The sequence below is a fragment of the Armigeres subalbatus genome, chromosome 3, assembly GCF_024139115.2.
Source record: "Armigeres subalbatus isolate Guangzhou_Male chromosome 3, GZ_Asu_2, whole genome shotgun sequence".
In the NCBI taxonomy this organism is placed as follows: Eukaryota; Metazoa; Arthropoda; class Insecta; order Diptera; family Culicidae; genus Armigeres; species Armigeres subalbatus.
In genome coordinates this window covers 285,400,716-285,416,396 of record NC_085141.1, presented here as the reverse complement: position 1 = coordinate 285,416,396, position 15,681 = coordinate 285,400,716, and the positions used below count along the sequence as shown (strand labels likewise).

The window sequence follows — 15,681 nt, the reverse complement described above, 5'->3', positions numbered from 1 at the left end:
CGGATCGCGAGCAAAAGCGAGCAGCAGTGGCGGTACAAGGGGGACTTATGAAGGGTTCAACTGCTTCTGTTGCAACATCTTGAACATCCATTCATTGGAGAAATGATTGACGTTGAGGTCAGAAGCTCAAACCCTTAAAATCTACCAATGGTGGATGGTCATAATAAAGATAGGGATTTTTTTGCCAGTGCTTCGCCGGTGGTTGGAAGCAATCTTCCACTCTGTTTTGATTTCGTCGTTTTCAGTTCCCGTTCGTCGCCCCGTCTTGGTGGGCGTCTTTCTCTTCCCCTGCCTTACAGAGCAAACTTTTCGCACACACTACCGGCGAGGTCTATAATTTATGTTAACGATCGACGACTACTTGCCGGTTTGTACCGCGATCGTCGTGTGCTCCAAAATAGTATCAAGTTGGAGCGGCGACGACGCGTAGTAATTCGTATCAGAGAATTTTAATGCGATGAAGAGGACCCGAACAGTGAGTTGAATTGCGAATCAACTGTGCTCTGTCGGTTATTGCCCATAAAGGTTCCCGACGATTTTGACGAGCTGTCGTAGCCCGTAGTGCATCAAATTTGCAATCTGAAATCATTTTTTTTCGGGACAATTACTTGCGGCTTGTCGATTTGCGCGCTACCTTGCCTTTGATTGTCCCTCGGCATTGACCATTGTATTGCGACGTGGCAGCAATGAGCGTGCCCGACCTTTGCCAATCTGACCACTTGACCGCGATCCAATTTGTTCCAATGGCGATGCATATTACTTATTAAATTTATGTTTCGATTTGTTGCGTGCGCGCGCGGGTTATGCAACTCTGGGCCACGGTTGCCACTACATTGCCGATTCAGTATCAAGCGATATAGTGAACAAGACCTCGATAGACGGCTTCATCTTCCCAACCCGTCGTGCTCCCGCGGCGATCAACGCACGTAATTGAAATGACATCAATTTTACTTCAACTGAAAACGAGCAACACGCAACGACAGCAAGACTAACATAATTTTCTTGTTTGATTGCCGCATATGCCAAAAGAGACATATTTTGCGCATATCGATCGATCTGCGTACGATTGCAAAGATCGTACATCATGTTGCGTATCTGCTAGTTATTACGAAGAAGTCAAACCAAATGTAAATGAGTATCGTCTCGAAAAACAACTGAACATTAATTCGGTATTTCCTTAATTTCGATTTCGGACCTCGTAGAAGAAAAAACGCATCATGTGAGACTCAACATGCAATCAGAATCAGAGGCAATATTAATCGGTTAGAACTGGAAACAGCGCACTTGACTCGACTGGGAAGTCGACGAAGAATCGAAATACAAAAAATCACGCCTCTCGTAGAAGTTTTCGGAGGCCACTTGTGCCAGACGCCCGAAACCCCCCTGAAGAGGGAAGTTATGGCGTTCGGCATCTGTTGCTGCACGCTGACTACTGCCAGGGTTCTTCACCGTTCGCGCAACCTTGACTGCTATCGAGGCTTTTCACAGTTCAACGCGGCCTCGCGGTTCGATTGAGGTTCAGTGCTTGCGCGTGTGTTGAAGTCGTTTTTTTTTCGCTGGAAGTGAGCTGATTGCGCTCCTCTCGAGAAAATCTGTACCATGATTACCATCTCAGTCAGTGTTGTTTTCACCGAAAGGCGACCACTCCTCCTACTTAACGAGACAAGCTGCTACAAAACACGTCGTTTGTTGTCGTCGTCGCCCCCATCGTTCACTTTCGTTCCTCGGAGGCTAATTGCTCGCGAGCGACTTATCTGCCTACAACTGTGCTCCGATGTGCGCGAGCCTTTCCGTCTGCATGGGGGGAAGTTGGAGGAACCTCAAGCGCGAGCGATGATAACTCAATTACGATTTTGAGTGGATAAGTACTGTCAGCCCACACTGGGCACCCTTTGGTCTCCCTACCCCCGATGGTATGACGGGATACGGTGGTCGTCAAGCAGTCGTAGCATCCAGAGCGAAGGGCAAGCAGCATAACACCACTCGCGAAGGGTTCCATTTATGTGCATGTAACTGCGCACTGCACTTGGCATCGCCGACCTCTCGAGCGTATTCCTCTTTTCGGAGCTCGCGCGCGCCGGAGAACTCGAGAATATATTAATTTATCTTATTTATGTGCTTGTCATTATGTTGCGCTTCACCCTGCGGAAGAAAGATGCAAAACACCCGCCCCGCCACGTGACTCCAGCTCGTTGTGCTTCGTTTCGCGGGCTAATCCCAATGGCTGCTGCCGCCGCGGATTTGGTTTTAATATGGCACCATTTATCAGGTGCGGTGATTGTTGTGGGACCCTTCGTCCAGGTTGCGTAGGTTCGTCGTAAAATCGCACCGCCGACGGCTATATTCCTCACGAAAATAAACAACGCGAAACTCGCTCAAGCGTTCTGAAGAAGATCAAATTATGAAATTAGTCACCACACTGACAAAGGCGACGGGACCCGACCTAACAGCAACCAACGCAACGCATCGTCGATCGGATCGCAGTGTGATTTGATCTCGAAAAGGCAGTCGAGTGAAATTACGGTGTCAAAATGTTTATCGTCGTTGGCACGATCGCCCAACTGCCGTCCCGACGACAATCATCTTCCCATGAAGCGATCGAATCCGATGCATGTCTGTGTGGCTGCGTTGCCGCGCCGCTAGAGCCAACGGCTTTAATAGGTTTCTGGTTGTAATTATCGTGTGTTTACGAACGACGACGACGACGAGGCACCGCTGCATGTCTGTCACTGTCCCCGACGCATCGCGCGGGAAGAGGCGACGCGGGTGGACGCAGCCTGTCCGCCTACTCAAACAACAAGCTGGGGCAAACAAAGCGAAAACAGCGTCGGCCGAGGCGATCACCGAACAACAATCGGGAAGAAGCCGGTGGTTAAAATGTAATTTGCTCGTTTTTTTTTCGGACCACGGTCTTTGTTTTCGGACGCGTGATGATGACGCTTTTGGGAGAATCGGAGAAAATGTGTGATTTTTGTGATGTTTTTTTTTTGACGAACGAGAGATGGATGTCGCACATCAGTGGCGGCGCAGTCCCCGAAGGTAGTTCAGCAGATTGATGGTTGTTCAATGCTTGGAGGTCCCGGTATGGTCCGTGCGATCTGTAACGGTAGGAGTCCAGCTGGTGTTGCGTTGCGTGGTCAACGACCTACCCCCCCTGACGTGTCGTCGCAGCGCAGCGAGATCGGAGAAGATTTGGCGTGGGAAAGTTAGCGGCACGTAATGGTTCTGTTTCTGTCCAAATTGATGTGTCAAATCTGTTTTGGAAATGGGCAATATGACGGGGTTGTTTGAAAAGATTTGTCCGTTTAAATGGCAACAAATTGAAATGACTTTGGTTCGGTTACGGTTGTGGAATCCACTGGGATCAAGATCGTCACACTTTTTTTTCGCCAAGTCCACTAATGTAAAGAAGACAATTATCAAATTGGGAAAATTGTGTAAAGTTGGCAATTTGATCTTTTCCGTCAAAAATTTGATTAAGTTTATCCCGAGATGAACCAGCCAAAGGTTGAAAATCTAAAAAAAGAAGCTAATAATGATAATAATATTAAGTTTATTGTCGCAGTTGATGACTTATTTAACCTTCGACCTGATGTCAGACAAAAATTAGACGAATGTAGAACAAAAATTGTATCGTAGCCCTACGCAAAATCAAACCAATAAGCAGTCGTTACACAACGTACGAGGAGGAGAAAATTGATCGGTTAAACCACTTCTAAAGCAAAAGCTTTCGAAGCAGCTCTATTCCGATCTTAATAACTACGTTCAGTGAGGACTGCAGGTTACAACATTACCGTCACTACACTTGAACACTGTCTGTATATCCATAGTGTACTTTTTATAGCTGAAGCCGGTAGAATACTTCTCCACTAAGAACAAGACGGACATGAAAAATCCAAAAACAGCTCCCGTGTAAGTACTGAAGAACATATTTCAAATCCGATCCGAATCTAATCCAAATTAAATTCAAATACCTACCATATTCAATCGTACACACTCAGTTCAAACAAAAAGTTAAACCAACACAAGATCAATTCAAAACCAATCCAAATCAATCCAATCAAATCAAATCCAAACAATCCAAATCAATTCCAATCAAATCCCATCCAAACCCAATCCAAATAAAATCCAAACCAACCAAATCCAATCCAATCAAACCAACCAAATCCAAATCCAATCCAAACCAATCCAACCAATCCAAACCAACCAAACCAATCCAAACCAATCCAAACCAATCCAAACCAATCCAAACCAATCCAAACCAATCCAAACCAATCCAAACCAACCAAACCAATCCAAACCAATCCAACCAATCCAAACCAATCCAAACCAACCAAACCAATCCAAACCAATCCAAACCAACCAAACCAATCCAAACCAATCCAAACCAATCCAAACCAATCCAAACCAATCCAACCAATCCAAACCAATCCAAATCCAATCCAAACCAATCCAAACCAATCCAAACCAATCCAAACCAATCCAAACCAATCCAAACCAACCAAACCAATCCAAACCAACCAAACCAATCCAAACCAATCCAAACCAACCAAATCCAATCAAACCAATCCAACCAATCCAAACCAACCAAACCAATCCAAACCAATCCAAACCAATCCAAACCAACCAAACCAATCCAAACCAATCCAAACCAATCCAAACCAACCAAACCAATCCAAACCAATCCAAACCAATCCAAATCCAATCCAAACCAATCCAAACCAATCCAAACCAACCAAATCCAATCCAAACCAATCCAAACCAATCCAAACCAATCCAAACCAATCCAAACCAACCAAACCAATCCAACCAATCCAACCAATCCAAACCAATCCAAACCAACCAAACCAATCCAAACCAATCCAAACCAACCCAAACCAATCCAAACCAATCCAAACCAATCCAAATCCAATCCAAACCAATCCAAACCAATCCAAACCAATCAAATCAATCCAAACCAATCCAAACCAATCCAAACCAACCAAACCAATCAAACCAATCCAAACCAATCCAAATCCAACCAAACCAATCCAAATCCAATCCAAACCAACCAAACCAATCAAACCAAATCCAACCAAACCAACCAAATCCAATCCAAACCAATCCAAACCAACCAAACCAATCCAAACCAATCCAAACCAACCAAACCAATCCAAACCAATCCAAACCAACCAAACCAATCCAACCAATCCAAACCAATCCAAACCAATCCAAACCAATCCAAACCAATCCAAACCAATCCAAACCAATCCAAACCAATCCAAACCAATCCAAACCAATCCAAACCAATCCAAACCAACCAAACCAATCCAAACCAATCCAACCAACCAAACCAATCCAAACCAATCCAAACCAATCCAAACCAACCAATCCAACCAATCCAAACCAATCCAAACCAATCCAAACCAATCCAAACCAATCCAAATCCAATCCAAACCAACCAATCCAAACCAATCCAAACCAACCAATCCAACCAATCCAAACCAATCCAAACCAATCCAAACCAATCCAAATCCAACCAAACCAACCAAACCAATCCAAATCCAATCCAAACCAACCAAACCAACCAATCCAACCAACCAAACCAATCCAAACCAACCAAATCCAATCCAAACCAATCCAACCAATCCAAACCAATCCAAACCAATCCAAACCAACCAAACCAATCCAAACCAATCCAAACCAACCAAACCAATCCAAACCAATCCAAACCAATCCAAACCAATCCAAACCAATCCAAACCAACCAAACCAACCAAACCAATCCAAACCAACCAAACCAATCCAACCAATCCAACCAACCAACCAATCCAAACCAACCAACCAATCCAACCAACCAACCAAACCAATCCAAACCAACCAAACCAATCCAAACCAACCAAACCAACCAAACCAATCCAAACCAACCAAACCAATCCAAACCAACCAAATCCAATCCAAACCAATCCAAACCAACCAAACCAATCCAACCAATCCAAACCAACCAAACCAATCCAAACCAATCCAAATCCAACCAAATCCAATCCAAACCAATCCAATCCAATCCAAATCCAAATCCAACCAAACCAATCCAAATCAATCCAAACCAATCCAAATCCAATCCCAATCCAATCAGAATCCAATCCAAATTCAATTCGAATCCAATCCAAATCAAATCCCAATTCAATCCGAATAGAATCCAAGTCCAATCCGAATCCATTCGAAATCCAATCTAAGTCCAATTTAAATTTAATCCAAACTCGATTCTTCAAAAATCTTGTGGAGATTCCAATTATTTTTTCATGAAAATTTTGAATGATTTTTCATTTTTGTTTAAATTTCAAAATATTTTTCGAGGAAACGTTTTATGGTTTTGATGCAGAATGTCTTCGTTTACCGCCTTCCTGAAAAGTCAAAACAAGTCCTATGAGTTTCCTTTGACCTTCGATGAACGTTCCGGCGCAGAACTTAGGAACACGTATTCGAAACTGGGAGCTCAAATCTCAATAAAAATTATTACGGTTGATATTTAGTTCTTATTTCTGAATCGTTCCACTACGAGTGTCGCATTCTGCACCAAATTCGTTTACATGAACCAATCCGTAGAGGGTGCATCTCCTTCGTAGGCTGCTTGCATTAGCGATTGACACCGCCGCTGGCCGCTGCCGCCAACAGTTCCATCCTGTACACACCGGTTCTAAGGTACGTGCCGCTCTGAATACGACTCCCGCGACTGCTCGGCTGACAATGACTTTAATGTTTCATAAATCTACGTGCTGTCAGTCGTCCGTCCATCCGTCGTCAGTCCTCACAGTGGCAGTGTAGGGCACAGTATTCGAACCGATTCGATCACGTTGCCGTCGTCCATCAGAGTCTGTTGGACAAAATCGAATTGTGAATCGAAACAAAACAAAACAAATCATCACCATCACCAGTCGACAACGTGCTACGTACGAGGTGCTCCCTCCCGGCTGCCTTGCCGTACCAAGTTGTGGTGGGCTGTATGGCAGTCGATTGTGTGATCTGAATTTGTTTTCCATTTCGATACAGTTCGGTTCTCGGTTGGAGCAGATTGGCGAGGACCTACCCGATGTGTATCATGGGCGGGTGGGGTGACCAAACCGGGGTAGATTTGATTGAACATTTAGTGAGTGGAATTCTTGCCACCATGCAAACAGTATCGAGGTTTTAGGCTTCGTTTCAATTGCCGATTTAAAATCAAATTGAACTTGAAAAAAAAATGTTATTGGAGAAATTAAAAATTTAGCTCTAAAAAAAGCTCTTCAAAAAGACCAATAAGACAAGTACTGTCACACATATTTTCAATGTCTGGCGACAGTAATCTTGCTTTGTGAGCAGGGTTATTCAAAAATTATTTTCAACACTCATAGGCGAGACTATAGACCGTCTTAAGGATTTTTTATACAGTCTACAACATTTATTTTGTTTTTAAATTGAAATCATCTTTCACAAACCAGCGTATACAAAATGTGTACCGATGTCTTGTGACATTTTTTCTTGAGGAGTTTTGTAAAAACTCTCAATCCAATTTGCCTTAATGCAAAATAGGAGATAAGTGGAGGAGCCATTTTGATTGCAATCGAGCCGTCACGTAAGTAATCTGTCAAAAGCAGTTCCAATCCGACAAAGTTTACATTTTCCATGCACTTTAAGGATTCAAGAAGTGCAAGTGTTGCCAATATTATTTTTGTTTAGCACGTTGCCATTTCCGCAATTCTTCACTCCGTCGCGTCGGTGTCTTTTTTTTGCTACAGTTATAAGAAACTGTTGTTAGTTTTGATTGCAAGAGCTATTAATATGTAGTCCTTGGAAAGAATGCGTTCAATTTCTCTAATCAACCAATAGTGTTTGGTATCTGCAAGCTGGTCGCCCTAGTCGCGGCACAAATCGAACAAACTGAGCAAACTGTTTCGACATTTCTGCCGGTGCTACTCGCGCCTTAACCGAAACTGCATGTATTCATTTTTAGTACATCGTTTAAAAATATAATGATAAACGTGCTGGAATGAGAATAATTTATGGAAAAATGCTGCTCCCCTCGGTCGGTGGGTTCGCTCCCAGTAAGTCCCATCACCGATGGGTGACGACAACGACGTTACCTTTGCTTTGGTTTTAGACGAGTAGCTGCGATTTTTGTTGCGACCTCGTGCGCAATTTGACGGCACCGGGCTTAAACACTCGAAAAAAAGGAGCAAGAAAGGGGACTGTGAGGTATAGAGAGAGGACTCTTGAATTACTGTCCCATAGAGAAGCAAAGTATGTAACATCCCATAGGAGTTCATAATCTATTTTCGTTTGGATGTTTGAGCATAATGGAATCGATTTAGGGATCGCAGTATCTCTAATGACGTTTTCTTCACATAATCAAAACATTGTAAGTAACGTAAATGCAAGAGAGAATGAGAGCCTCGTCTTCACCCACGCCCTCGTGTGCCATCTTCCTCAAGCGGACTTTTCCATCGGATCTGGGTAGGGGGAGGCTGGAGTCATAATTTTCTTTTCGATTTTGGTTCCGCATTTACCTCTCGCAAATCCTCATTCCCCCCTCAGCACTACCCCCATCGCAACATCGCAGAAGCGAATTGTGCGAGAAGGAGGAGGACAACGAGAGAGCGAACATCAACACCACACCACACCAGCCGAAGCTGGCGAACGAGATCGATCCAATGGTGAATTGGAGTGAAGTGAAGGACCGAAAGTCTGGGGGAACCGAGCGGCGAAAAGGGAATACAAAATTAATTAAAATTTTATTGAGCATTTAATTTTATTACATGGTTTTTGTTTCGTGGGCCTCCCAGCTGGGGCAGCTCGCGAGTGTAAGGCAGCTCGAGGCGAGTGATCGACCACGACACGATAGAGATCAACGGAGCGAAAGAGAAAGAGAAGGAGGGAGTGGGGTTGCGATTATGATGTGAATATGATACACCCTTTTTTATTATTTTGAAGATAAGAAGGCACAACAGAAATACCTCACAAGACGATCGGGAGATCCAATTTGAAATTCAAGCGGAGCGTTGGGGCCTTGTTTGGATTTCAAATGCGAGTGGAATATTTGTTACGGACTTTTTATTTCGTAACCGATCCGTACTCTTGAAACAAGCCGATTGACCAAAGCGATCTTCGTAAACCGAAATTCGTAGGACTCTACGCAACTTCAGGCGACGCTCCATCCATTTTGACAGTTCAATCAGTTCAATCTATTCAAATCGGTTCAATCGGTTCAAATCGGTTTGAATCGGTTCAATTTTGAATGAAATCTTTTTTTTCTAACTTTACAACCTGATTAGAAATAATGAAGATATGGAGCGTAAAAGATTCGTTTTGGAAGCGAATGTATGCCATTTTTAGTGTTATTTATCCACATTTGAAAGTGAACACGACAGAAATGCGATAATGTTTGGAGTACGGTACTGCCTTAAAGATCCAATTAATCCAGTTTGATTGCTTAAGCAATTACGATCAGTGTACAAGTTTCTCCGTCATTACAAACAAATATCCCTTACTGAATGTACCTTTCCAACTTTGTTGAATCGCTCCCCACACTCTTCCAGATCACTGACGGTTTGCTTCAACAATCGCTCTCATTGCTTATTCCGATAGGCACCCATTTTTACGATCCAATTCATCGACGACGGGTCGAGCTGTTCCATACAAAATGATTCCAGCTTCCTAACATCATTCCCGATTGGGCGACCTGTCAACGTGGTGGCGGCGGGCAGCCACGGCAAAGTAAGGAAGTGCCGGGTCGTTGTCGCCGTCAATGCTTCTTCTTCCCATGAGTCGCGAAGATCACGTCCTCGTCCTCGTCGTCGTCGACCACGGTCGAGGCAACACCCCCGTCACATATGCTGCAGCAGGCTCGCCAGCCAGCCAGGCTCGCTCCGGTAAAGTAGCACCCGTACCGGGCAGGTACATCGAGATGTACATGAAGTTTTAACATTAAAATCGAATGCTGAGATGTTGCACGCCCTGGAGCTCGGTCTCGAAAAACACCGAGTCATACTCCCCCGATGCCTCGCTCATGCCACGCCGGGGTGAAATGTAAATGGCTCACGAAAGGCGCGCGCCACCCTGCACTGCAGTGACTATTTTCTATGTGAGGAATGTATCCCCAACCGAAGCAATGCGGCGCAGTGGTTGGTGATCGAACGAATTCGAGTTAAACCTTTGAAGTTTGTAAAACAGCGGTCCAAGCGTCACTCATTTGGTTTAATCAATTATTTTCTACGTTTCTGATTACTTTTTCTTTCCAGATTGTGGATCAGGCGTAGAAGAATTTTGATTGCTCGAAGGCAAGGATTAAAGAGTACGGAAGCATGATTCGCTAATTAGTAACTTCTTGGTTGTTCACCGGGGTGTTGCATTCGATGCAATACGAACAACATTTGGTAAACGATGTGCCTACTTCCAAACCACTGTGCATCGCACCGCGCCGTTCCGACTGACTCGGACGATAGTGGAGCAAAACGATCGCGCACGGCACGCCACCCGCGCTCGCGCCCGCTCCACTATCGACCGGCTGATCGCAAAATAAACGCGACCGCCGTTGATCACCCGGCGCAACCGGCTGGATACCCAGCTGCCGCATATCTCCACTCCTGGCCGGCGTTCGTTCGATTGAGTCGTGGGAACTGGATCATCCGACGAAAAAAAATATATATCCAAAGGCTCAACTTCTCCACCCTGTCTCGTGTGCAAGTCGTCCTCGCAGCCTCGTCCTCACTGTCATCTTCACTTGGTCGTTTAAACAGGAATGATCTCGCCCGAAGACCACGACGAGGACGCCGACGTTAGATGCGCAGGGGAGGCGGAGCAGATTTGAAAACCTGCTATCATCTCGGTTAGCAGCGCTCGGTGTACCCCCTTTCGATCGATGCACTGCATGCGGATGGATATGAACTATAAAATAATTTGAAATGTGCGAGGGCGTTCGATAAATGTTAGTCTCGAGAGCGTTGGGTGAGGGCTGGGGGAGAAACAACAACACATTGGCCTCTGGCATCTTTCGATGGATCGTTTCTCTTCCATCATCATCAGCGTCAGCATGATCTCCGTCGTTCAGCGACGACGACGACGACAAAGACGTTTCAAAAGCCGATCGATCATATCGCGCGGCCCCCTCGTTTCGTCGAATGAACGATGGATGGCACGGTGATCGACCAAAATCGATCCTGAAATAGTTTAAATTACCTTTTGATACCTCTTGAGATGGAAAAGATTTTTCAGGTTGGTTCAGAAGAGGGTGCGCTGGTCGGTGCTCGGAGATTGAGATCACTTTGATTGGAGATAGATGCTACGGCTTTATCGAATTTGTGGTATTTGGTTCAGGTGAGAAACACCAATTCCAAACCAAGGAGTCCGAGGAAACTTGAACTGCCATCATTCATGTGGGTTTGTAGAGACTTACCTAGAAAAGAAGAAATGAAGAAGGTAATTAGAACTCAAACCGAACTAGAAAGGTTGAATGCAAAGCAATATTGCAATTATCAAAATTTTCGATAAGCAACGCCTGAATTACATTATTAGACTTTTTCGTATTTTTAACTTAAATTCCATTAATGTACATCTGGATTTTATTATTGGAATGATGAATTGATTCGACAAAAGACAAAGCAAAAAGATGAAGTGGAATAATCAATCCCATCTTCTTTGTTTTCAATCATCCAAATTTGGAACACATCGTGGTGTGCGGTACCCACGTTAACGTTGACCAGTCACCATAATGTTCCTCCGCTAGACAGCGGCGATATTTACGATGGGCAGAACTCTCCAGCCGAACTGACAACTTGAAGAGCGGTTTGTCCTCCGCGATCTCAGCGGCTACCGCATAGATCTCGGCCGATGGATGTCGCCGCCACTGACTGCAGACGATGGCGACGGAGTAGCGAGTTGCTCACCAATTCCGATCAGTCAGGACAAATGACAACTGCCACCAAGAATCAGGGACTGGCCACCGGGGTGGCACACCATAATCCAGGTGATCTAGAAGCTCTAAACATCGGTAGTCGGCGGCAGTCTCGGAGCAGAAGACTCGCTACGCATTGTGAATATATTGAAACGAATATAATAACCAATAAATTACTGCCACATCGAGCCTGCCGCCGCCGCAGCGCCGTTTGAAGAGCGTTATGAACGGGTTGCGGAAGGCAGGGCGAATTGTTACCCTTTTGCATTTGTTCACGTTGTGTTCTACGAGGAGGCGGTTGATCAGCCGATGTCGGTCTTCTGCGAGGAGGATTGCGAAATGGATCGATCCCCGATAAAATAAATAACAAAAGGCTTGAAGTCGAATCGCGATCGCGCACTCGCAGATCGGAGGATTTTTCTGCTGCTCTGGTGGGTACTGCGGGGCGGCGAGGCCAATCGATCGCAATAAGGTTCATTGTACAAAGCTGGAGGTTTGATTGGCGAGGGTTCTGCTGCGGGCACAGCAGTCGGCTAGTTGTTATGACGAAAATCAGCTCGAATGGAATGCGCAATGAGGAAGCTTCGGCGATGTTGATGGAACTTGTTGGAAAAGACTTCCAGATTAATAAACAAGGCTGCTATCGGAAAGGTCATTCGCTACGATTTTCTTTAGAGGCGTATGATTGATTAGATAAATTCTTAACTTACATTTTTGGGGGGCATTATAATCTGACATTCCAACACCAAGCCCACAATTGCCAGACATGGCTGAGTCATCCGTCCGATTTGAGCCGGTGCATCGGCACACAAAGCTCGATTAAGAAGAAAGCCGTTACCCCGTCGTTGCCTTCGGCGGCTCAGACAAAGAGTGTCAAGAAATGACACAATCATCGCGCGTACCGCCCCAAAGAAAGCGCCCCGGCAATTAATATCGTATTTATATCGAATTATAACGCCGCAATGACTTTCCACAAAGGCCCTCATATCCCGACTGGGTTTGTAGCGCAATCGCCGGTTCACTTCATAAATAACTCGCGGGAGGTCATAAACCGCCCTCCCAGCAGCAACGCGCAAGAAAAGGGTGCGAAACTAGATCTTCACACATTCCACACGCGCACGAATGAGTTTTCGAGATTTCGATGATCCGATGGGAACTGGTTCCTCGTCGACTTCGAGGCCGCAATTAGTTCATAATTTTTGTTTAATTTCGTTTCGATTTCCAAAAAAAAAGCCCACGCGCACGGTCAACTTCTGATTTCCGAACACGGATTTTCCCAAGCCTTACACCCTTGCCTTGGTACGCGTAGCATCATCCAATTTACGATTTCATTGCTCACCATGGTTCGATTTCACCATCATCGATCCGTCTAACCACCGTCGTCCATCGAGCGAGGGAAGCCGAGTACTTCGAGCCCACAAAGCAAATGAAACCAGATCGATGACCATTGTGCTAAGGGTATGCGGTATTAGATTTTTTTTTGTTTAGAAATTGTGGCGAGATTTGAGTGTCTTACGGATCCCCAAGCTAACAGAAAGTAATCAAACTGTAATTTGATTAAGATTTGGATTGGATATGAATCGGATTTAGATTGGTTTCGGATTCGATTTGTATTGAATTTGCATTAGATTTGGATTGGATTTTGATTGGATTTGGATTGGATTTGGATTCGATTCGGATTTGGATTGGATTGGATTTGGATTGGATTTGGATTGAATTTGGATTGTATTTGACTGATTTGGATTGGATCCGTATTGGATCTTGGATTGGATTTGGTTTGATTTGGATTGATTGGACTGAATCTGACTGGATTTGACTGGATTTGGACTGTATTTGACTGGATCTGGACTGATCTTGACTGGATCCGGACTGGATTTGACTTGATCTGGATTGATCTGGACCGGATTTGACTGACTGATTGACTTGGATTGATCCGACTGGAACCGACCGACTGGACTTGACAAGATTTTGACTAGATCTGGACTGACTTGACTGACCTGACTGACTGGATCTGACTGGACTTGACTGGATCTGGACTGACCTGACTGATCTGACTGGACCTGGACCGACTTGACTGACTCTGACTGGACCTGGACTGGATCTGGACTGGATCGACTGATCTGGACTGACTGGATCTGACTGGATCTGGACTGACCTGGACTGGACTGGATCGACTGACTGATCTGGACTGACTGGACTGGATCTGGACTGACTGGACCGACCTGACTGATCTGGACTGGATCTGGACTGATCTGGACTGGATCTGGACTGGATCTGAACTGACTGGACTGAACTGGACTGGACTGACTGGATCGACCTGGACTGACCTGACTGATCTGGACTAGGCCTGGACTGGACCTGGACTGGATCCTGGACTGGATCTGACTGAACCGACTGGACTGGACTGACCGGATCTGGACTGACCTGGACCGACTGATCTGACTGACCTGGACTGGATTTGGATCTGACTGGATCTGACTGGATCTGGACCGATCCTGGACTTGACCTGACCGATCTGACCGATCTGGACTGGATCTGGACTGGATCTGGACTGATCTGGACTGGATCTGGACCGATCTGACTGACTGGACTGATCTGGACTGACCTGGACTGACTGGACTGGATCTTGACTGGATCTGACCGATCTGGACTGGATCTGACTGATCTGGACTGGATCTGGACTGACTCTGGACTGACCTTGACTGGATCTGGACTGATCTGGATCGGACTGGACTGACTGACTGGACTTGACCTGACTGATCTGGACTGACCTGGACTGGATCTGGACTGGATCTGGACTGGATCTGGACTGGATCTGGACTGGATCGGACTGGATCTGACTGACCTGACTGACTTGGACTGGATCTGGACTCGATCTGATCTGGATCTGACTGACTGGATCTGACTGAACTTGACTGATCTGGACTGATCAAACTGGATCTGGACTGGACTGGATCTGACCTGATCTGACTGGATCTGAACTGATCTGACTGATCTGGATCTGGATCTGGACTGGATCTGACTGACCGACTGGATCTAGACTGTACCTGAACTGGACCTGGACCTGACTGATCTGGACTGACTGGATCTGGACCGTACCTGGACTGAACCTGACTGATCTGACTGGATCTGAACTGGATCTGACAGAATCGGATCTGGATCGACTTGGACTGATCTGGATTTGACTGACCTGGATCGATCTGGACTGGATCCGGACTGACTGGATCTGGACTGACTTGACTGGATCTGGACTGGATCTGACTGGATCTGAACTAGATCTGAACTGTATCTGGACTGGCCTGAACTGGATCCGGACTGGATACAGACTGACCTGACTGACTCTAGACTGGATCCGAACCGTATCTGGACTGGATCTGGACTGAACCTGACTGATCAAGACTCAGATCTGGACTGGATCTGGACTGGTACTCTGGCCTGGACCTGGACAGGATCTGGACTGACTTGGACTGGATCTGGACTGAACCTGGGGCTGGATCTGGACTGGATCTGACTGGACTGACTGACTGAACCGACCTGGAACCGACCTTGATCTGGATCTGACTGACTGACTGACTGATCTGACTGAACCTGACTGGATCCTGGACTGACTTAGACTGGATCTGAACTCGACCTGACTCTGACCTGACTGGATCTGACTGGATCTGGACTGACCTGACTGATCTGGACTGGATCTGGACTGGATCTGGACTGGATCTGGACTGGATCTGACTGACCTGACCTGACTGGATCTGGACTGACTGACCTGACCTGACTGGA

The 15,681-nt window shown here is 45.7% G+C and overlaps 1 protein-coding gene across 2 annotated transcripts in view; it reads right to left on the bottom strand.

Annotated features, from left to right (window-relative positions):
* LOC134224699 (knirps-related protein-like) overlaps positions 1 to 15,681 on the bottom strand; it is an 85,875-nt gene that overhangs the window by 46,779 nt on the left and 23,415 nt on the right. Inside the window, exon 1 of one of the 2 annotated variants that reach the window (XM_062704226.1) lies at positions 11,190 to 11,213. The exons of the other annotated variant lie outside the window; for it this stretch is intronic. The gene's annotated coding sequence lies outside the window, so the exon portion shown is untranslated. Of the gene's footprint in view, positions 1 to 11,189; positions 11,214 to 15,681 lie in introns of those variants that run through there. 2 annotated transcript variants of the gene reach the window in all.